General features: G+C 35.1%; 1 non-coding gene across 1 annotated transcript; it reads left to right on the top strand.

Moving 5' to 3' along the window:
* The first annotated feature begins 19,148 nt into the window (after positions 1–19,148).
* LOC131170097 (small nucleolar RNA R71) lies at positions 19,149–19,257 on the top strand. Its single transcript, XR_009141040.1, has one exon. It is a non-coding gene; the product is annotated as a small nucleolar RNA R71 (small nucleolar RNA).
* The last annotated feature ends 390 nt before the right edge of the window (positions 19,258–19,647 follow it).

Here is a 19,647-nt window from a genome sequence, read left to right as displayed (position 1 = left end):
ACCAAAAAGCAGTTATGCCACAAAAAGAAAAGAAAATGCTCACAAGTCCTTGATACAAAGAGACAAATAACAAACACTTGGAGTGCCAAGACTCCAAGCTATAAACAAAATACATCGAAATCCACAATCCAATAAAACAGGCAAAATAAATCAACAAGCCCGATACAAATTAAACCACTAAAAAATATACAAGAAAATGATCTATCACAATCCTAAACCAAAACAAATAGAGATCCAAAGGAATTAACAAAATCTGCTTAGCTCAAATTGTTGAGAGCATTAGACATGTCTTTAGAGATTTGTAGGTGTAAAACGGAATCCAAGTTGTTCGGGTGAGCTACTCAAGACTCAACAGATACAAAGCTCCTGTTTGAGTTCAATTTTATTCATTTTTTAAACGAGTTTTGCTTGAGTTCAAATTTTAGTGCGTTTAATAAATAAGCAGTGCAGCTTAATCCCTCAACAAAGATTTGGTTTAAGCTCTACGCTCAGTTTACAAGCTCACAAGTTAGAGCATTGAACAAACTCGCCAGTTAGCTCTGAATGAAACGGGCCCATTGAATAGACTGAATGAGCTCTTGGCCGGCTTGTTTACAAAAACATTTATATTAATAATGTAAATATATTTATTTTATTTATAATTGTTCTACAAATAATATATTATTTAAATTATAATATAATCAATATATAAAAATTAAGATGTTAAATATGTGCTCTCAATATAAAATAATATATTATTAAATATTATATTATTATATACAATTATGAAATAATCAAAATAAAAAGTGTATTTATAAAATATAATTTTTTAATAGAAATTTAATTTTTTTTTTTATGAAAATTCAAGTTAATTTTTATATGAGAAATAAATTTAGAAAATTAGGCCATATAGTTTGGTGGTAATTATATGATTTAAAAATATGAACCCATCTCTCTCTCACTCTTTTCTTCTTTCTCTCCAAATTTGAAATTTTAAAAGATTAAACTTCAAGTTTGACACTAATTATCTAACCATTATTATTACTCGCTTTCTCTTTCTCTACAATCTCTCTTTATTTCTTTCTATTAATATTAACTAATGTATTCATCTATTATTATTACTTTATACTATTCCTCACTCGGACTGGCTCGATAAATACTTTTCTTAATTTCATCCAACCAACTTAGCGTGAAAACATTAATCAATACTCTCTCCCTCTCTCTTTATACATACATACATATATATATATATATATATATATATATATATATATATATATATATATATAAAGAGAGGGAGAGAGTATTGATAATTAAGTGCATTAGCGTATTATATAATATACATTCCAAATTTCAATTATATAGTCCTTAAAAACTAATTAAACTAACTAAAACAAATTATACAAGGTGTTAAGTGTGTATTGACTATAAATATTACAAGTAATATTTAAAAATTAAACATATAGTATGCACACACATACACACATATGCTTCTTTTGTATTATTGTAATATAATTATAAAGTTTAAATCAAACAAAAGGATTTAATCATAGAGTGATATATCATAATTGCTTGGGGTGTTATACATATAATTAAAGGTTCTAATTACCATTTGTGTAACACCTTCACCATAGGTAGTCCATACATTCTACTGTTTCGATGACTAACGTGCGTTGAGCGGCCGGAATATGCGGAACTACACTTAAACTAGGGTGAGAAGACATAAATTGATGAAATAAAGACTAAGAAAAAAAATTAAGAGAAAATAAAAGAAATGAAATATAACTAGGTTAAAGGAGCCAGAATTACGGCGATGGGTGACCGTATCGGGAAGTCACTGCATAGGCAGTTGACGATCCCAGACCTGCGAGGAACCCTAGGAAATAATTTTCGGGACATAATTAAATGTTTACTGAGGCATAAATTGAAAATGTCAAAGAAAATTTAGTTAATTGGTACAGGTGAAAATAAAAATAAAATAGACAGTATAAAATTAAAGGAACCGTCGGGTCAGGGATTTAGTTGGTATTATCGAAAAATTTTAACTGTAACCCAAAGAGGGGCATTTTGGTCATTTGGTACCTAGAGTATACTTTTAACCTAAATGTCCATTAAAATGAGTGATATTTAAATTTTAAAAATCCCATGAAAACATGAAACTATATGTAATATAATTAAAGGAACATAAGGGGAATTATTAGAAATTTAAAACTTTAATTATTAAAATTAATAATTTAATTTTTAGTGGGGTATAAATAGGTATAAAATGACAAACCTAACACCAATCAACATCATCTTCCTCACTTCATCTCTCTTGGCCGAACCCTATTCCCATTTTTCCTCCATGAATGCTCACCTTCCAAGCTTAAAATCTCTCTCATTCTCACCATAAATCTCACAAGTTCCTTCGCTAAAATTAGTCACCACACCTTGGGAAGTTTATAGGCAGCTAAGAAAAGAAGAAATCTTGAAGTTTTTACAAGGTTGAGAAGCTGCCATTAAAGGTTAGTGCAAGTTTTCTTTTCCTTTCCTTGTTAAATATTAAATTGAGGTTGAAATGAGTGAGTATAACATGAAATTGGAAGAAAATGATTAGTAATTTAAAACCCTAGATTTTGGCATCTTTGAAAATATGAGAGTTTAATGTTTTCATGCATGTAAATGGTGTTTAGTGATGTTAATAGATATTTAGATGAAGTTATACATGTGAGAAATGTGATTGCATGTGTATATTGTGATTAACAAATTGGAGTTAAGGTTTTGACCTAATTATTGGAGACTTTGTGTAATTACTTGAATTTGATTGTGTTGAGATGAATTGATGATATTAGAAGTGCCATGAATGTCAATTTGTAGTTTGGGAGTTGGAGGAAATGAAATTTGGAAGTATACTTTTCCATGTAGGTTGAGACTTTGAAAATCCAGTGAATATTTTGGGCCATGATTGAAATTGTGTTGCTCCAATTGGTATGAGGCCAATTGGAGATGAAACTAGACCTAAAATGCTCCATTTTCCATGAAGAAACCATGCTCAAAGTCTGCCCGGAACTTGATCAAATTGTTATCCCAATCCAGATGATCAAATAGTGAACCAAGAAAAATGACCAAATGAACAGTACACATTCATTTGGCCATAACTTCCTCTAGATAGGTCCAAATGACTTGAATTTTATATCATTAAAGAGCTTAGATATAGGACTACAATTTTCATGAAGACCACAGAGTTCAGAAATGCCTTAAACCAAACCAAATTATTGGCCTAAATTAGGTCACAAGTATCTAGAACCATATTGCCCGAAATTGCTAGACATAGGCTTACATGATCGTTTTGGCAAAGAGGCCATAACTTGGTCTACAAAAATCAAATTCAATGAAACCAATGGAAAAATTTCCACAAGACATAAGTCTACAATATTGGTATTTTGGCCAAAACCCATAAATCAAGAGAACTAGGTCAATTAGCTAGGTCAAGTTAGTATGCAAGTGCGGAAATTGCCTAAGTGACCACTTAACTTGAATGGTCTTTCAGTCATCCCACTAGAAAACTCCAATTAGGATGAGCCATATTGTTCTGGAAACCTAAGAAATAGGACTCAACTTTCTTTTAGATACATTCCTCAAATTATGAATGTAAGAATCCAAAAGTTGAGTCAAAGCCATGACTGACTGGAATCCTGTTGGCATAGGGTACATGAGTCTAGGCCAGTTATTTGGCTATAAGTAATTCTACAAAACTTAAAAAATTTCAATCCAAAATTTTGAGTGACCACAAGACATAGGGCAACAAACTCTATGAAGAACACTAAGCCTAAAAGTGACTGCAACATGTTCAATTAAATTGGTAAAGTGAACTTCAAAATCTGCCTAGTTAAGAATCCAGAATTAGGAAATGAACCAGTTATGGTTATTTGACCATAACTTGAGCTCTAGCAACCCAAATGACATGATTCAAAAAGGGGAAACAAAGACAAGACATAGAGGAACAACTTCCATGAAGGAAGTATGGCCAAACAGTGGCAACAAATTGATCAAATTTATAAATAAAGTGAAGACATTAAAACTGAACCTAAAGAAAGGTTCACAAGACAAACTATTTTATAGTAAGGTTTTAACCCTAATATGTTGCTAAACACTGAATTACATAAAATAGGTATGTGACACCCACTTTCCCACTACAAAGTGACATGAAATTTCTAATAAGTAATTGATAATGCTTAATTGCCCAAAGTAAACCTAGGCTTATGTATATAGTTTGGATCTATTGGTATACCAATTAGGGACTCGGATAGCGATGTGCCCACATGAATAATCAACTGAATGACAAAATATATACGATATGATTGTTCTATAGGCTATATGCCTACCAGTTAGTCATTGTGCCTAATTTCATTTACGGCTTTAAAAGCACGCTAGCCTTGTGCACGACATTCTGATTGTATACAGGGTAGACATATGATTGTCTAACCAGTATACTCTCGTGTATCCTACCTTTATAATCTGTTATAGGTTACTTGGGCACTGATATGATTTTAAAGAGACTAAAAATGAAATAAATACACAAAGAAGATCCTGATAAATAAATTGATCCCAAAGTCAAATAAATTTGTAAAGACTTAGAATTTATGAAATTAGTGCAGGTTATTATTTTTAATTACTCGGTTATTTTCTTTAAAGTTATACACCACTAAGCGATTCGCTTAGCGCGTTAGTTTTCCATCGCGTAGGTGCTGGAGACCGAACGCAGTGCGGCAGTAGTAATGATAGTGTTCAGCGAGTTTTGGGATCACATCACGATCCAGTCACCTCAGTATTATGTATTTTATTAGTAGGGCCAATGTATTAGTTTTTGTATATTGATTTATTGTACATAAACATCATGTAATTACATTTTGAGATTGTTAATGAAATTGTAAATTATTGTGTATAACTTTTTATATGAATGATTATGAGCAAATTACATGAATGTTTGATGACATAACATGACATGGAAAAATATGAATGGATATGATTATGTTGTGAGTAAATATTAAAACACGCCAGATGCTAATAAAGCAGAGGAGGCTCTGTTTGGGTTTCCACATAAATAATTTGTGATAAAAAAATTTACCACATATTTTCTATGAAATTTAAAATTTACAATGGATAGAAACGAGGATAAGATAGGGTGCTCTGGCATCGAATGTGGCACGCTTTACTCGGCTACTGTGAGGCGGGTGAGGGCGTCACAATTTGAGTCGATAATAATAATAATAATAATAATAATAATAATAATAATAATAATAATAATAATAATAATAATAATAATAATAATAATAATAATAATAATAATAATAATAATAATAATAATAATAATAATGTTGAAAACTTAAAGGCATTTTAAATAATTTACATTTTATATTACAAAGTAAATTTTAAATTAAATTTTATTAAAAAGAATAAAGTAGAACTCAGAATTTATTGACATGTACTTAAACAAAGAAACTAAAGAATAAAAAAGGAAGGAAACTAAGAAAATATAAAATAGATAAAGAAATAAAAAATCAAAATAAAAAAGGAAAAAAAAGAAAAACAAATTAACAAAGGTGGGATTTGATCCCTAGGAAGGGATATGGTTACTTCATCCTTTGCCATTGGACCATAGCTAATTTTCAATAAAAACTAATCATGCTTAAGATATATATAATCATTTCAAATACTAAAGTAAAAATCTCTTGTCCCACATTGGAAGTTTTGGTGAGGTAGAAGGGATTGGTTTCATTATAAAAGGAGAACCCCTCTCTGAGTTTTAATATGGTTTAAAATTTAAAATTAGTTTAATGAGACTTTAATTAAATTAAAATTTGAAGTCTTTATAATGACTTTTTTAATAATTATATATTTTTTTATTTAAAAATGAGTTTGTTTATAATAATAAATGAGTCGAACTCGAATTTGACTTATTTATTATTTAAGCAATGAGTTTGAGCTTGACTCATTTATTATTTAAGCGAGCCAAGAGTGAGATAAACTCGAATCGAGCTCAATTTTAATAAAATTTAAACGAGTTAAGTTCGAGCATTAATGTTAAAGTTTGAATCGAGCACTAGCTGAGCTCGAGATTAAAACATATTCTTGCGAGTCTAGCCTAAACAAGCCAATACTCAGCTCAGCTTGATTTGATTACACCCCTATAAATTTGCTTAGCCAAATGCTCATTGATGACCTCATCTTCGGCATCAAAGATCAGACTGAGATCCTTTCCGAGTTGTGAAGTGAGAGCCGCTTCCTTATGGGGCAACGAAATTGGGGAGGTAAGCTTAGAATGGTGCAAGCAATTTATTCTGAATATATCACTATCTGTTGTAGAACATGGTTTAACTAGGGCCTTAGCTTTGGACTTAGTGTTATTTCTTGAGCCTAGTTTTGGGTACAATCCCCAGATGTCCACTACTGGTCTGGACTTTTTGTGGTTCTTCATCACTCTACTAACCTTCAATTGGGCAATAGGGATATCAATATCAAGACTGTTGATGGAATAGGAAGAGTCACAAGGGGGCTCAATGGAGTGCCTGGAAGGTGTATGGTTTGAAGAAGGCTCTTGCTTGGGCTCCTTGTGATGATCACAGGGGGGAATATATTCAAACTCTGCCAAATTAATAGGACTAAGGAGATCTTTAAGATGTTGGCTAAAGGAAAATACATGGGTTAAAGGCAACTTCCTTGTCTAGCATGGTTCTTAAGCTTGTGAAGCCTCTTCATCATTAAACCCATCATTTGAAGAGAGGCTAACGGCTGAGTATGCCAAAACCTCTTCATGCAGAGTTGGATTTGTCCAAAGCGAGAGACGTGTCCCTTACATCTATAACGCCACGTGTAGCATTATTGTTTGCCACCTGGTCAGACCTCGAAGCACTCCAATTAGGAGATGAAGAAACAACATCCTCCTTGCTTAGGCTCACCGTATTCCATGAATGCCAAATTGATGGTGTTGAAGCCTTAATGTGGTCATTGCAAGGTTCTTCAATAGCTATAACCTTAAAACAAACTTGATCAATATCTACATCAATGATTTTGCTAACTAAAGCGATGGAGCAGGTGAAAATAAGTAATTTTACACAATTCAATTGCTTTTTCATTACAATGACATCATCGGTGAAATAAACTCAAGGTAAAGATTGCCTATGCTTGAAAGAAATGACTTGACCGGACATGGAAGGGTGATGCGTCCCAACGCAAGTGCAGGGTCGTACAAGTAGTATAGAAAAATATCGATCCACGAGGAGTTGTGTTAATGATTGAATTTTCGATATAAAAGTTGACTAAATTGAAGTATTTATGAAATTAAAATAATGAATTAATGGGTAATAGAGTATGAAATCTAAATGTGCAAATTTAATATTCTATTCAACAATGTATTAATTAAACTAAAATTGCATCAAATAGAAATAAGCAAGTTCAAATATGGCAATATTTAAAATGGCAAATGATTAAATTTGATTAGAAATTAACAATGGTAAAAGGTGATTAGGAGTTAGGATTTCATATTGAGCTATTTTGGGATTTAAATCGGTTATCCAATTTTAAGAAACTTATGGGTTTTAAGGAGATTAATTCTTAAATCCTTTGAATTCACTTTCGAGTGAGAAAAAGAGTTAAATAATCAAACTAATCCTACTTTAGTGGATTTAGAATTAATTAAGACCCATTAAGTTCTTTAATTAATCTGTGAATCCTCTTAATCCTTAGCCTATTTCTAGGTCTAAGTTAATTAAGTCCAATCTCCTGATTATCTATCACAAGGCCTTCTCCTTTCGGTGCTTCAACCATGGATTAAGAACATTACTCAATGGGATCCTTCATTAAGCATGTCATTAAGCATACAAGAAATGAATAAAACTCATTAAGACCACAAAATATGGATTACCCAATCAAAATCCACAAAATATCTCAAATATTACAACCCTTACTCTAGAATCAAAAGTAAACTACTCACTATTCATAATGCTTACAAGATATGATGAGTTTAAATGGAAATAAGGTTTAATCTAAGCTAAGTAAGAAATTAAACACGAGACATCTAGAAATGTGTAAAGAGAGAAAGAAATCTGCAAATCTTGGTTGAAAATGGTGTGGAAGGTGAAGATGGCTCTTCAAATTCTGCTCAGCCCCCTCTCCTTTCTTCTTTGCTCCTTGTCTCCCTCTAAAATGGGAAAATGAGACTATATATAGAATTTTTCTGACATGGAGCCCTAAAATAGTATGTTCTAGGAGGAATTATTTGAGGAATCTCTGCTTGACTCATTAATGAACTCTTCAAGGAATGCATAAGTGGGTGCATAAGTTATGCGGTCCCTTATCTGATTTTAACTGAATCTGGGTCACTTATGCGAAGTTGCATGACTTGGTGCATAGGTTATGCACAATTTCGTGAATGTGCATAAGGGAGGCGAGAATGTGCATAAGCTATGCAGTCTCCTTATGCACATTTAATTTGGATTAGAGCGATGATCTTCCTCCTTATGCGAATCTGCATAGCTTATGCGACAAGTTATGCGCAGTTTGGTCAATGCATATTTCAGCTTGAAAACTTGTTTTGACATCTTTTCTGTAGAAGACACTCCTCAATGGCAAAATTCCCTTTAGTCCTTCAAAAACACCATTTTCCTACAAAACAAAGTAAAATTACAAATTAATGCAAAATTGACAACTATGAAAAACTAACTAATTAACTAATGAAATTAGCTAAAAATGACTAATAATCAAATAAAAAGGGTTATAAAATTAGACCTAAATGACTATGCAAAATGTATGCATCAAATACCCCCAAACTCAAGCTTTTGCTTGTCCTCAAGCAAACTTTAAAATGTGATGCAAAGTTTTTAGGGGTGCCTTATCCAAAGAGTTATGAAAATTACCAATTGAAGTAACTTAACACACCTTCAGCCATACCAGCAATCCATATACCCATCCTTCAAAATCACGAAGAATTTAATGCTTATCAAGCTTTCACAGCTTAGCCATCAAGTCAATTATCATTCAAAATCCCCAAACCAACCAATCAAAAGAGAGAGTCATGCTCAAAAGGAATTCTAGAACAATCAATAGTCAAAGTGTCTCTATATGGAATGATGGAATTGAATGAATGAATGAATAGTTCTCCAATCCCATAGGCAAATTCCCCACTCCTATCTCCACTAATGTAGCAAGTACTTTCAAGAGATCAAAGGTCTTTTTAGGGATATAATGGGGTCATGGGGTTCAAAATGAGGCTAAAAAGAAAGATGGGTAAAAAAAAAAGGATTCAAAGCATGAGAATATTTTCAATTTTGAAACATAAGGTACACTTTATTATATATATATATATATATTTTTCTCTTTTTTTTATGTGGGAGAGAGAAATACACAATGAGGATTGTCAAGTGCTAGCATAGTTTACAAAACACATAAAAATGGAGGGACATTTTGATACTTTAACTTGTATTTTGCATTTTCTTTTTTATGATTGTCCCTAAAATTGCCACCCCCAAACTCATTCCTTTTAATACTTTGGGTGGATTTCTTTCATTTTGAATGACAATGGTGAAAAGCACATATACTAGCACTTTTACAAGGTGACAAGCATTTTTTCTCCCTTTTATTGTGTTTTTATTTTATATTTTTTTATGTACCTAATATTATGAATAATTATTCTCATAAAAAGGGTTGGAGTGTTTGGTTCATTGGCTAGGTAGTAATAAGGATTTAAGAAAAATTAGGGATAAAAAGGCTCAAAAGGGGTTTGCAAGGGTCAATTTTAATTAGGAAAAAGGCCAAAGGTTTAAAATGAGGAGGTTTAAATCAAAGAATGCCTAATCATCTCTCTTTTCAAGTATAAGCTGGTATTTCACCTTAAAAGGTTTAGAAAATTTGTTCTAGGATTGGTGAGACATCATTTGACTACCTTATATCCAATAACTCCCTCTAAACACTTCCATCTCCAAATGACTAGTTGGGTGGCTTTTGGCTAAGAAGATATAGGCAAGAGATAAACACTTCAAAACTTTGCACCTCTTAGGAAACTTTCAATCCACAAACCCAACTAAAAGGGTGAGTCAAATCACTCTCATAGGCACATTTTCAATACTCAAGGGATTTGGCAAAAGATTTTAATGTATGGTGCATGATTCCTAAAATGAGTAATGCATGAACTAAATGGAAGGAGTCTATTTGTGTGCAATTTGTACAATTTCTAAGTGATGTATAATGTGTGTGTAAATGTGTAATGAATATGTATGTATGGATGTATATGTAAAATATTTACAATATATGTGAATGAAATGGGATGAGATGCTCTTATACTCAAAATGTGAAAAATGAAGCTAAAAATCAAAATGTGCACCCCCAAACTCAAAATTAGACATTGTCCTCAATGTCTCAAGCGATGAATAACCAAAACTCAAAGCAAATAATATGGACCAGAATTGTAAAAATTAAGAGCAAAAGAAAGAGTTACAGTATGAGAATTCAAGCTAAAGGGATGCATAAGAAATTTGCATAGGTCATGCGAGTTAAGAGTATCAGTATTTGCATAGGTAAGGTGCATAAGCCATGCGGTCTTGCATAAGAGGCAATATATGTTGCATAGGCTATGCGGGACAGTGGCATAAGGGAATACAACTGTGCGATTCTGAAGTAGCGAGAAAGAGTTACCTGAGCTATGCAAAGGTTATGCATGAGAAATTCATAGCTATGCGGTGTATACAAAGCTGCTGCATAGGAATTGGCAAGAGAAATGTACAACCAGCGAGAGGTATGGAAATATATATAGAGTATGGGCAGATATGTACAAAAGGGCAATAAGTGCAATAAAAATCAAAGAAGACTAATGTAATAGCTATTCAATAAAACTTCAAGAAAAACAGAATGTAAAATAAACTAATTCAGAATAAACAAACATAATGTGAAACAAACTATAAATGTTTGAACATATTTACAAAGAAAAGGTCCTACAAGATTGAACAAAAGTAAAACAGACACTAATCTATGTCTATTGTCTTGCCCTTGTCTAAGGATGTTGCTAAAGGGCTTGTGGCTGCTGTAATTTGTCGAAAAGATGGTCTTTGGAGGAGGTGATGGAGGTGGGGAGGCATGCCCAAAAGATCATGAGTTGCTTCACCATCTCCTTGATTCTTTCTGTTTGTCCACAGTTTCCATGACAAGGTCAAATAGTGATCATGTGATCCTTTAGTGTATCAAGACCAGCATCAAGCTTCCTATCCACAAAGTAGATATCATCACTAAGCTGTCAAGGTAGGTGAATAAGGCTTTAGTGTTGAATGCGAGGAGGTCTTTGTGGATGAGGTAGGTTCATTTGTAGGAGGAATGAAATTTGGCAGAGGCTTTGGAATGTCTGAGTAGATTTGAGGGTGGGGTAGGTGCGATAGGGTCTTTGTGGGATTGGTGTGAAAGGTTGGGTTTACGGTTGTGCAATAGGCTCGGTTTACATTGCGGGGTGGGCGGGATCAAAACATGTGAGTAAACCTGTTTTGGTTAAATGTGCGATATCAAAATAGGAAGTGTCTTCAAGTCTTTGGGATTGAGTGCTCTGCAGATTAAAACCAAAATGCTTAGCTATGGCGGTGATAAGCCCACCCAAAACAATATCACCTATGGATTTGGTGGCAATGTGCGACACATGTTCACAAAAGAAGTAACAGGAGATACCTTAACTTTGTGAAATGCACACCATAACATAAATAGTTGATTTGCCTGACACGAGAACTAGTTCCTCTGCCCAATATGGTGCTAGCCATCGACCTATGAATAAACCTAAGTGCGGTCAAGGATTTGGGATGTTTTGGATCTACCAGAGAAAGTTTGAGGTTGGTTTGTTATGATTCTCCAAAATTGGGCAGGATTCCAAATGCCCTTGTTGGCTACCTCTACTCCAGTATGTGGTACTCTAAAGAACCCATCAATTGCAAAACCAAAAATGCTATGGAATTGGTCTAATGACAGTTCTCTATTTTGCCCCAAGCATCTAAATGTCATAATTGGTTTATGGTCTACATCATGCAAGTTGAGGGTAGCAGAGAATGAAGAAATAAACTCCAAAACTAGAATTGGATAAACTACCTCTTGCTTATGCACAAATTACATCCAACCCATAGTCAAGAAATGTAACTACATTGTCAAATAAACCAAGAGATTGTAGAGCATCGTGGATATATACCTAGTAGGTTGTACCCTTCTATCTTTGAGTCTCTTGAAGCGGCTTTTGAATTGTATCGGGAGAGGCCGGGGTAGCTTTGATACAAATGGGGTTCTTTGAAATTGTCTTTTCTTTGGAAGAAGGTGTAGAAATGGAGCTTTTGGCTTTTTAGGAGGTGGTTAGAAAATGGGGTGGGTGGGTCTTTGCGTTTGGGCGGAGGAGGAGCGGAGGACATGGGTCGCCGCAGTTTGGATCGGATTTTGCGTTTGTATGTGGTTGGTGGAGGTGGTGGGGGTGTCGTTTGTGGTGGAGGATTGGGCGTGGGATGTATCGATGACAATGGAGAGACTTCGAGAGGAGAGGCGGGGCGGGAATGTGGAGGGGACTCCATTGCCGATGGAGAAGAGATAGGGGGAAATGAAAATGTAGGGGGGGATTTAGGGTTTTCGTGATGAGAGTGCTGGTGGAGAAGATGGGAGAGAGACGGCGAGAATGCCGGAAGGAATGGAGGTTGAAGGGCGGTCGTGGGGTGAAGAGTCGGGAAGTGGAGGTGGGAAGTTTTATTTGTCGAAAATGAATTTGAATCGGGTTTGTAGGAGACTGCATAAGGGGAAAATGATTTATGCATAACCTGTGCACTCTTTTGTACATGTTTCAAAATGATTTAAACTTCAGAGAAATGCTTATGCACAAGTGCATAGGTCATGCACTGTCCTTATGCATGTTTCGGTGACCCTTGAAATGTTGAGGAGCGAAGTCATGCGGGAGTGCATAAGTTATGCACTCCCTTTATGCATCTCTCGGCGGAAGTGGTGTTTCAGAAAATCAAGTCATGCAGAAGTGCATAGGTTATGCACTCTGCTTATGCAGCCCTCGGCAAGTTGTATTTTTGGAGTTCTTGGTTATGCGGAAGTGCATAACTTATGCACCTTCCTTATGCACCCCTCGGCAAGTGTGATTTTTGTGGGTTTTTGGTTATGCAGAAGTGCATAGGTTATGCACTCTGCTTATGCACCCCTCGGCAAAGTTTGGAAATTCAGAGTTTTGGTTATGCAGAAGTGCATAACTTATGCATCTTGCTTATGCAGGTCTCGGCAGGTTTGATTTTTCTGGAGTTTCTGATCATGCAGAAGTGCATAGGCTATGCACTCTGGTTATCTGAACTTCAGTGAGAGAGAAAATGCAGAATTTTTGGTTATGCAGAAGTGCATAAGTCATGCACTCACCTTATGCAAGTTTTGACAGATATGAAATTTGACAAAATGAGGCTATGTAGTGTTGCATAAGCTATGCACTCTCCTTATGCACTTGCAATAAAGGTGAAAAATGGCAAGAATTGTGGTTATGCAGGATTGCATAAGCTATGCAGTTGCTTATGCACAATTTAACAAGATCAAGAATGCAATAGAACATGGATTGCAAGTGTGAAAAATACCTAGAATGAGGAAATATAATTCCATGAAGCATAAACCATGAGAATTTTCACCAAAAACACATCAATATATACAAAGTATATCAAAAATACATCACAGGCATGTAGACATTGATCCTACATAAAGACCTTTGAGAGCTATGCCATCTTGACTCAAATTCTGCAAATCAACATTTAGCACATGAAACTCCATAAAACACATGAAATTGCATCTAACCACAAATGAGAAATGAATTCTCCAAGATTTGCCAAGAAAATGCAGCATTTCTACCTTGTATCCTATAACCCAAAGAAGCTCAAAGCTGCAAAATGACCAACTAACCACCATAATATCATTATAAGCACAAATATTAGAAAATTACACACCCAACCTCACCAAAAGCACAAGTCATTAGGCTGAGACACTCTTTTTGCTGCAGAATGTACTTAGTTTTCCTCTGCAATAACAGTTGCGGTTCAAGGAAGTCTATACACTCTGAGACTTTTCCTTTTCTGCGGATGGCACTTTTCCTCTGCATAAACCAAATTGCGGCTCTGCCTGAGTTATGCAGCAAAAACTTATCAGTTCTTTTGAAGGACAAAATTTTTTTCAAGTTAAGAATTACTTCCCCAACAGTTCACTAGCCTTTCTTCATTGAATTACATCTACAAGAGACAAAATTTAACAATGTCAAAAATTGAATTTGGGAGATTCGAGATAAAACAAAATTAATGAAAATGAAAGTAAATCAACAAAAGCAAAATAAAGGACTTGGGATGCCTCCCAAGAGGGCTATTTATAGTCCTTATTGGACTCTTCATGAATTTCCTTTGAAAGAGGTGAGGATTGGAGAGCTTGTAACAGTTTGCTCTCTTTATTAGGTCTCCAGTTATGTAATGCTTCAATCTATGCCCGTTGACCTTAAAATTCCCAGATTTTTCACTCCAAATTTCAATTGCTCCATAAGGGAAAACCTTAGAAACTCTATATGGACAGTCCACCTTGACTTAAGTTTTCAGGAACAATTTCAATCTTGAGTTGAACATGAAGCTGAATCACCTTCTTTGAATTCCTTTTTCCTCGGATGCTTATCATGCCAAACTTTAGTTCTTTCATTGTAAATACGGGCACTTTCATAAGCATCCATCCTCAATTCCTCAAGCTCATTAAGTTGTAACAACCTTTTCTCACCAGCTTGCTTAAGATCAAAATTCAAGGTTTGAATGGCCCAATATGCCCTATGTTCTAGCTCCACGGGTAAATGACAAGACTTACCATACACCAACCTAAAGGGAGTAGTTCCTATAGGGGTTTTGTAGCGATCCTATATGCCCATAAAGCATCATCTAGTTTGATAGACCAATCTTTCAGAATTGTTCCTTGTTTTCTCCAAAATATGCTTGAGCTCTCTGTTAGAAATTTCAACTTGTCACGAAGTTTGAGGATGGTATGGGGTAGCTATCTTGTGCACTACACCATACTTCCTCATTAAGCTCTCAAATTGCTTATTACAAAAATGGGAACCCCATCACTAATTATAGCCCTAGGAGCTCCAAATGCTCAAGACAAATTTCTTCAAAAATTTCACTACCACTCTAGCATCATTAGTTGGAGTTGCAATAGCTTCCACCCACTTTGACACATAGTCAACCCCAACTAAGATGTATCTATTACCATATGAAGGAGGAATGGCCCCATAAAATCTATTCCCCAGACATCAAATAATTCCACTTCAAGAATATTATTTAGGGGCATTTGATCTCTTTTTGACAAATTTCCACTCCTTTGACATTTATCACAACCCAACACAAATTTCCTCACCTCCTTAAAAGATTTGGCCAAAGAAACCAGCTTGCAAAATTTTACTATTTGTCTTAGAGATGCCAAAATGACCTCCATAATCGAAGCATGGCAATGATGCAAAATACTTTGGACCTCCTCTTCAGGAATACATATTCTAATTAGACCATCACAACATCTCCTAAAGAGTAAAGGATCATCCCATCTATAAAACTTCACCTCATGCAAAAACCTTTTCTTTTGTTGCCATGTCATACCTAGAGGTAAAACTCCACAAGATAGATAATTCACAAAGTCTGCATACCAAGGTAGTTTAGCAACAAGAGAGAAAAGTTGTTCATCAAGAAAAACTCATCAATAGGGATTTCATCCAATTCTTCACCATCAATTTCAACCTACTAAGATTATCGGCAACTACATTTTGGCTCCTTTCTTATCTCTAATCTCCAAATCAAATTCTTGTAACATCGAATCCACCTAATGAGCCTAGGTTTAGCCTCCTTTTCTGAACAAATACGATGGTGCATGATCTGAAAATATAACCACCTTTGAGTCAATAATGTAAGGTCTGAACTTTTCCAATGCAAAGACAATTGCCAAAAATTCCTTTTCAGTTGTTGCATAATTTGTTTGAGCCTCATCCAGTGTTCTACTAGCATAATAAATAGCATAAGCCTTTTTGTCCTTTCTTTGACCAAGAACAGCCCCAATTGCATAGTTGCTAGCATCACAAATAATTTCAAAGGTAGGCTCCAATCGGTGGTTGCATGATTGGTGCGATGATAAACTTGCTTCAACTGCAAAAGGCATCCAAACACTCTTGGTCAAATACAAATGGTGTATCATTACTTAACAAATTAGACAAAGGTTTAGCTATCTTAGAAAAATCCTTAATAAAGCGTCTGTAGAACAGCGTGTCCTAGAAAACTTGAATTCCCTTGACATTGGTAGGAGGAGCCATCTTCTCTATCACTTCAACTTTGGCTTTATCAACCTCTATTCCTCTATTAGACACCAAATGTCCAAGCACTATCCCTTCTGAACCATGAAATGACACTTTTCGATTTAACACAAGGTCGATATCGCACATGTTGCAAAATTTTAGAAAGGTTAGCCAAGCATATATCAAATGAAGATCCATAAACAGAAAAATCGTCCATAAAAACCTCCATTATGTCTTCAATGAAATCTGAGAAGATTGCCATCATGCACATTTGAAAAGTGGCTGGTGCATTACACAATCCAAACGGCATCCTTCTATAAGCAAAGGTTCCATATGGACAAGTAAAAGTGGTTTTCTCTTGATCATTTGGATGGATAGGGATTTGAAAAAAACCTGAATATCCATCTAAATAGCAAAAGTAAGAATGCCTAGTTAGTCTTTCCAACATCTGATCAATGAAGGGAAGTGGAAAGTGATCTTTTCTAGTGGCAACATTTAATTTTCGTAATCTATGCACATTCGCCAACTAGTCAGCATTGCAGTGGGAATTAATTCATTATTTTCATTTTTGACATTGTCATTCCACCCTTTTGGAACAACATGTCTTGGGCTCACCCAAGTACTATACGAGATAGGGTAAATGATCCTGCATCAAGCAACTTCAAAATTTCCTTTTAACAACTTCTTTCATATTTGGGTTTAACCTCCTCGATGTTCAATAGATGGTTTACAATTTTCTTCCAAATGATTCTATGCATGCAAAAGTGTGGGCTTATTCCCTTAATGTCATCTATGGTGTATCCTAAGACTTTCCTAAATTGTCTCAACACTCTTAACAACTTATCGACCTCTAATGTACTCAAATTTGCATTTACAATTCTTTGGATAAGTGTTATTGGTGCCAAGAAATTCATACAGTGAGAAGGAAGTTGCTTAAGTTCTACCTTAGGTGCATCTTCTTCCTTGAATGATGGTTGCTTAAATTCAGCTTTTTCCTTTTGTGTGAGTTGAAAGACTGGAGCAGAAATGAATGGTGGACTTCCCTCTAAGTGTTGAGTATATGCAGCTACATGACGGTTGTCATAATCTAAGCCTCTTCCATGAACCAAACAATTTTCAAGTGGATCTTCTGGATATTTCTTCCTGAAATGTTCTTCAACCAGCTCATCAATGATATCAACTCTCAAGCAAGTATCAGCTTCAGAATGATGCTTTTTCATAGTGTTATTAATATTGAAAACCAATTGCTCTTCACCAACCCTAAGAGTCAGCTTTTCTCCTTTCACATCCATCAATGCTCCTGCTGTAGCTAGAAAGGGTCTCCCCAAAATAATTGGAATATTAGAATCTTCCTCCATGTCCAAGATGACAAAGTCAACAGGTATATAGAACTTTCCAACCTTCAGGGGCACATTCTCCAAAATTCCTTCAGGATACTTGATTGTTCTGTCAGCTAACTGAAGAAAAATGTGGGTTGGCTTTAGATCTCCCATGTTGAGCTTCTCATAAATAGAGAGGGGCATAAGGCTAACACTAGCCCCTAAATCACATAGAGCTTTTGTAGAACAAGACTCTCCAATGTGGCATGGAATTGAAAAACTCCCTGGATCCTTAAGCTTTGGAGGAAGTTTCCTTTGGAGGATAGCACTACATTCTTCTGTCAAAGCTACAGTTTCATCATCTTCAAGTTTCCTCTTGTTTGAGAGAATTTCTTTCAAGAATTTTGCATAAGAGGGCATTTGTGAAAGAGCATCAACAAAAGGCACATTTATGTAAAGTTTTTTCAAAACCTCTAAGAACTTCCCAAATTGCCTATCAAGCTTGGCTTTGTGAAATCTTTGTGGAAAGGGAAGTTGTGGCTTGTAGGGCTCAGGAGGTATATATTTCTCTTCTTTTCTTCAAATTTCTCCTTACATTTTTGCACTCTCTTGTTTTTCACTCTCATCAGTTTCTTTCTCATTTTCTCTCTTCTCACTTGTTTTCACTCTTCTCATCATTTATAACTTTACCACTTCTTAAAGTAATAGCTTGACTTTGCTCTCTTGGATTTTCTGGTTGACTTGGAAGCTTTCCAAAAGATTTGGCACTTGAGGAAGATGCTTGTTGTGCAATCGATTTTCGGCGATACATTGTGTGTTTGCATCTGTTCGACCTTGCCTTCACCTCTCTCATCTCCTCATCATGCTTGTTTTGGTTGGCAAGAATCATTGCAATAAAGCTTGATGGTGGAATTTCGTTCTTCTTTGTTTTGGTGGAGGTTCATATTTTTGGGCTGAAAATTAGGCGGTGGTTGCCTATTTTCTTGATATGGAACTTGACTCTCTTTGTTGTGGTTGAAAATTCTGATTTTGAACTTGATTTTGCTGATTTCCCCATGAAAAGTTGGGATGATTCCTCCAATTTGGATTGTAAGTTTGAGAATAAGGATTCCCCATTTGCTTGTTTCCATAATTACCAACATATCTTTGCTTGTTCTCCATAATCTATTCCACAATTTGGTAGTTTCCTCTGCATAAGCCACTTGTTGTGAACTTCGGTGATGATGATGAACTAACCAACATACTCAAATCTTCCATCTTCTTAGCAAGGACATTTGTAAGTGCATCAAACTTTGCATTAATCATGTTGAATGGATCAAGATCATACATTCCAGACTTGCCTTTTACGAGTTGGGTGGTCCTCTTGGACTACTCCAAAGATGAGTATTCTTTGCAATTTTCTCCAATAGTTCATAAGCTTCATCTTCATGCTTTATAATAAATTCTCCTCTGTTTGAGCATCAATGATTCCTCTGATTGCGGGAGTGACATTTGTGTAGAAATTACGATTTATCATCCATTTTGGAATGGCATGATGTGGGCATAATCTCTCTAATTCCTTCCATCTCATCCATGACTCATAAAGAGTTTCATCTTCTCTTAGTGCGAAAATTTGTCATTTGATTCCTCGGCTCTTGAGTTTTTCAGTGGAAAATATTGTGCAAGAAATGCATCGATGAGTTGCTCTAATTTGTAATGGAGTTGTGAGGTAAAGAATCAAGCCAATCAATGCTCTATCTTTCAAAGAGAAGCAGAATAGCTTCAATCTTGCTGCATCATCAGACACTCCAGGTTGTTTTTGCATGTCACAGATCATAGCAAACTTTTTCAAGTGTGTGTGTGGATTTTCAGAAGGATGTCCTCCAAATTGAGAATTTTGAATCATTTGAAGGACTCCAAAATCCATCTTGTAACTATTTGCATCAATCCTTGGTCTTGCTATGCTCTCTCTCAAATCATCAAAACGTGGAAAAGCATGATCCATCATACTTCCCCTAGGCACGTTTGCATTAACAACTTCTTCCC

The sequence above is a fragment of the Hevea brasiliensis genome, chromosome 10 (assembly GCF_030052815.1).
Source record: "Hevea brasiliensis isolate MT/VB/25A 57/8 chromosome 10, ASM3005281v1, whole genome shotgun sequence".
NCBI classification, from domain to species: domain Eukaryota; kingdom Viridiplantae; phylum Streptophyta; class Magnoliopsida; order Malpighiales; family Euphorbiaceae; genus Hevea; species Hevea brasiliensis.
Note: the sequence above shows the minus strand (reverse complement) of the source record. Positions and strands in the feature narration are given on the sequence as shown.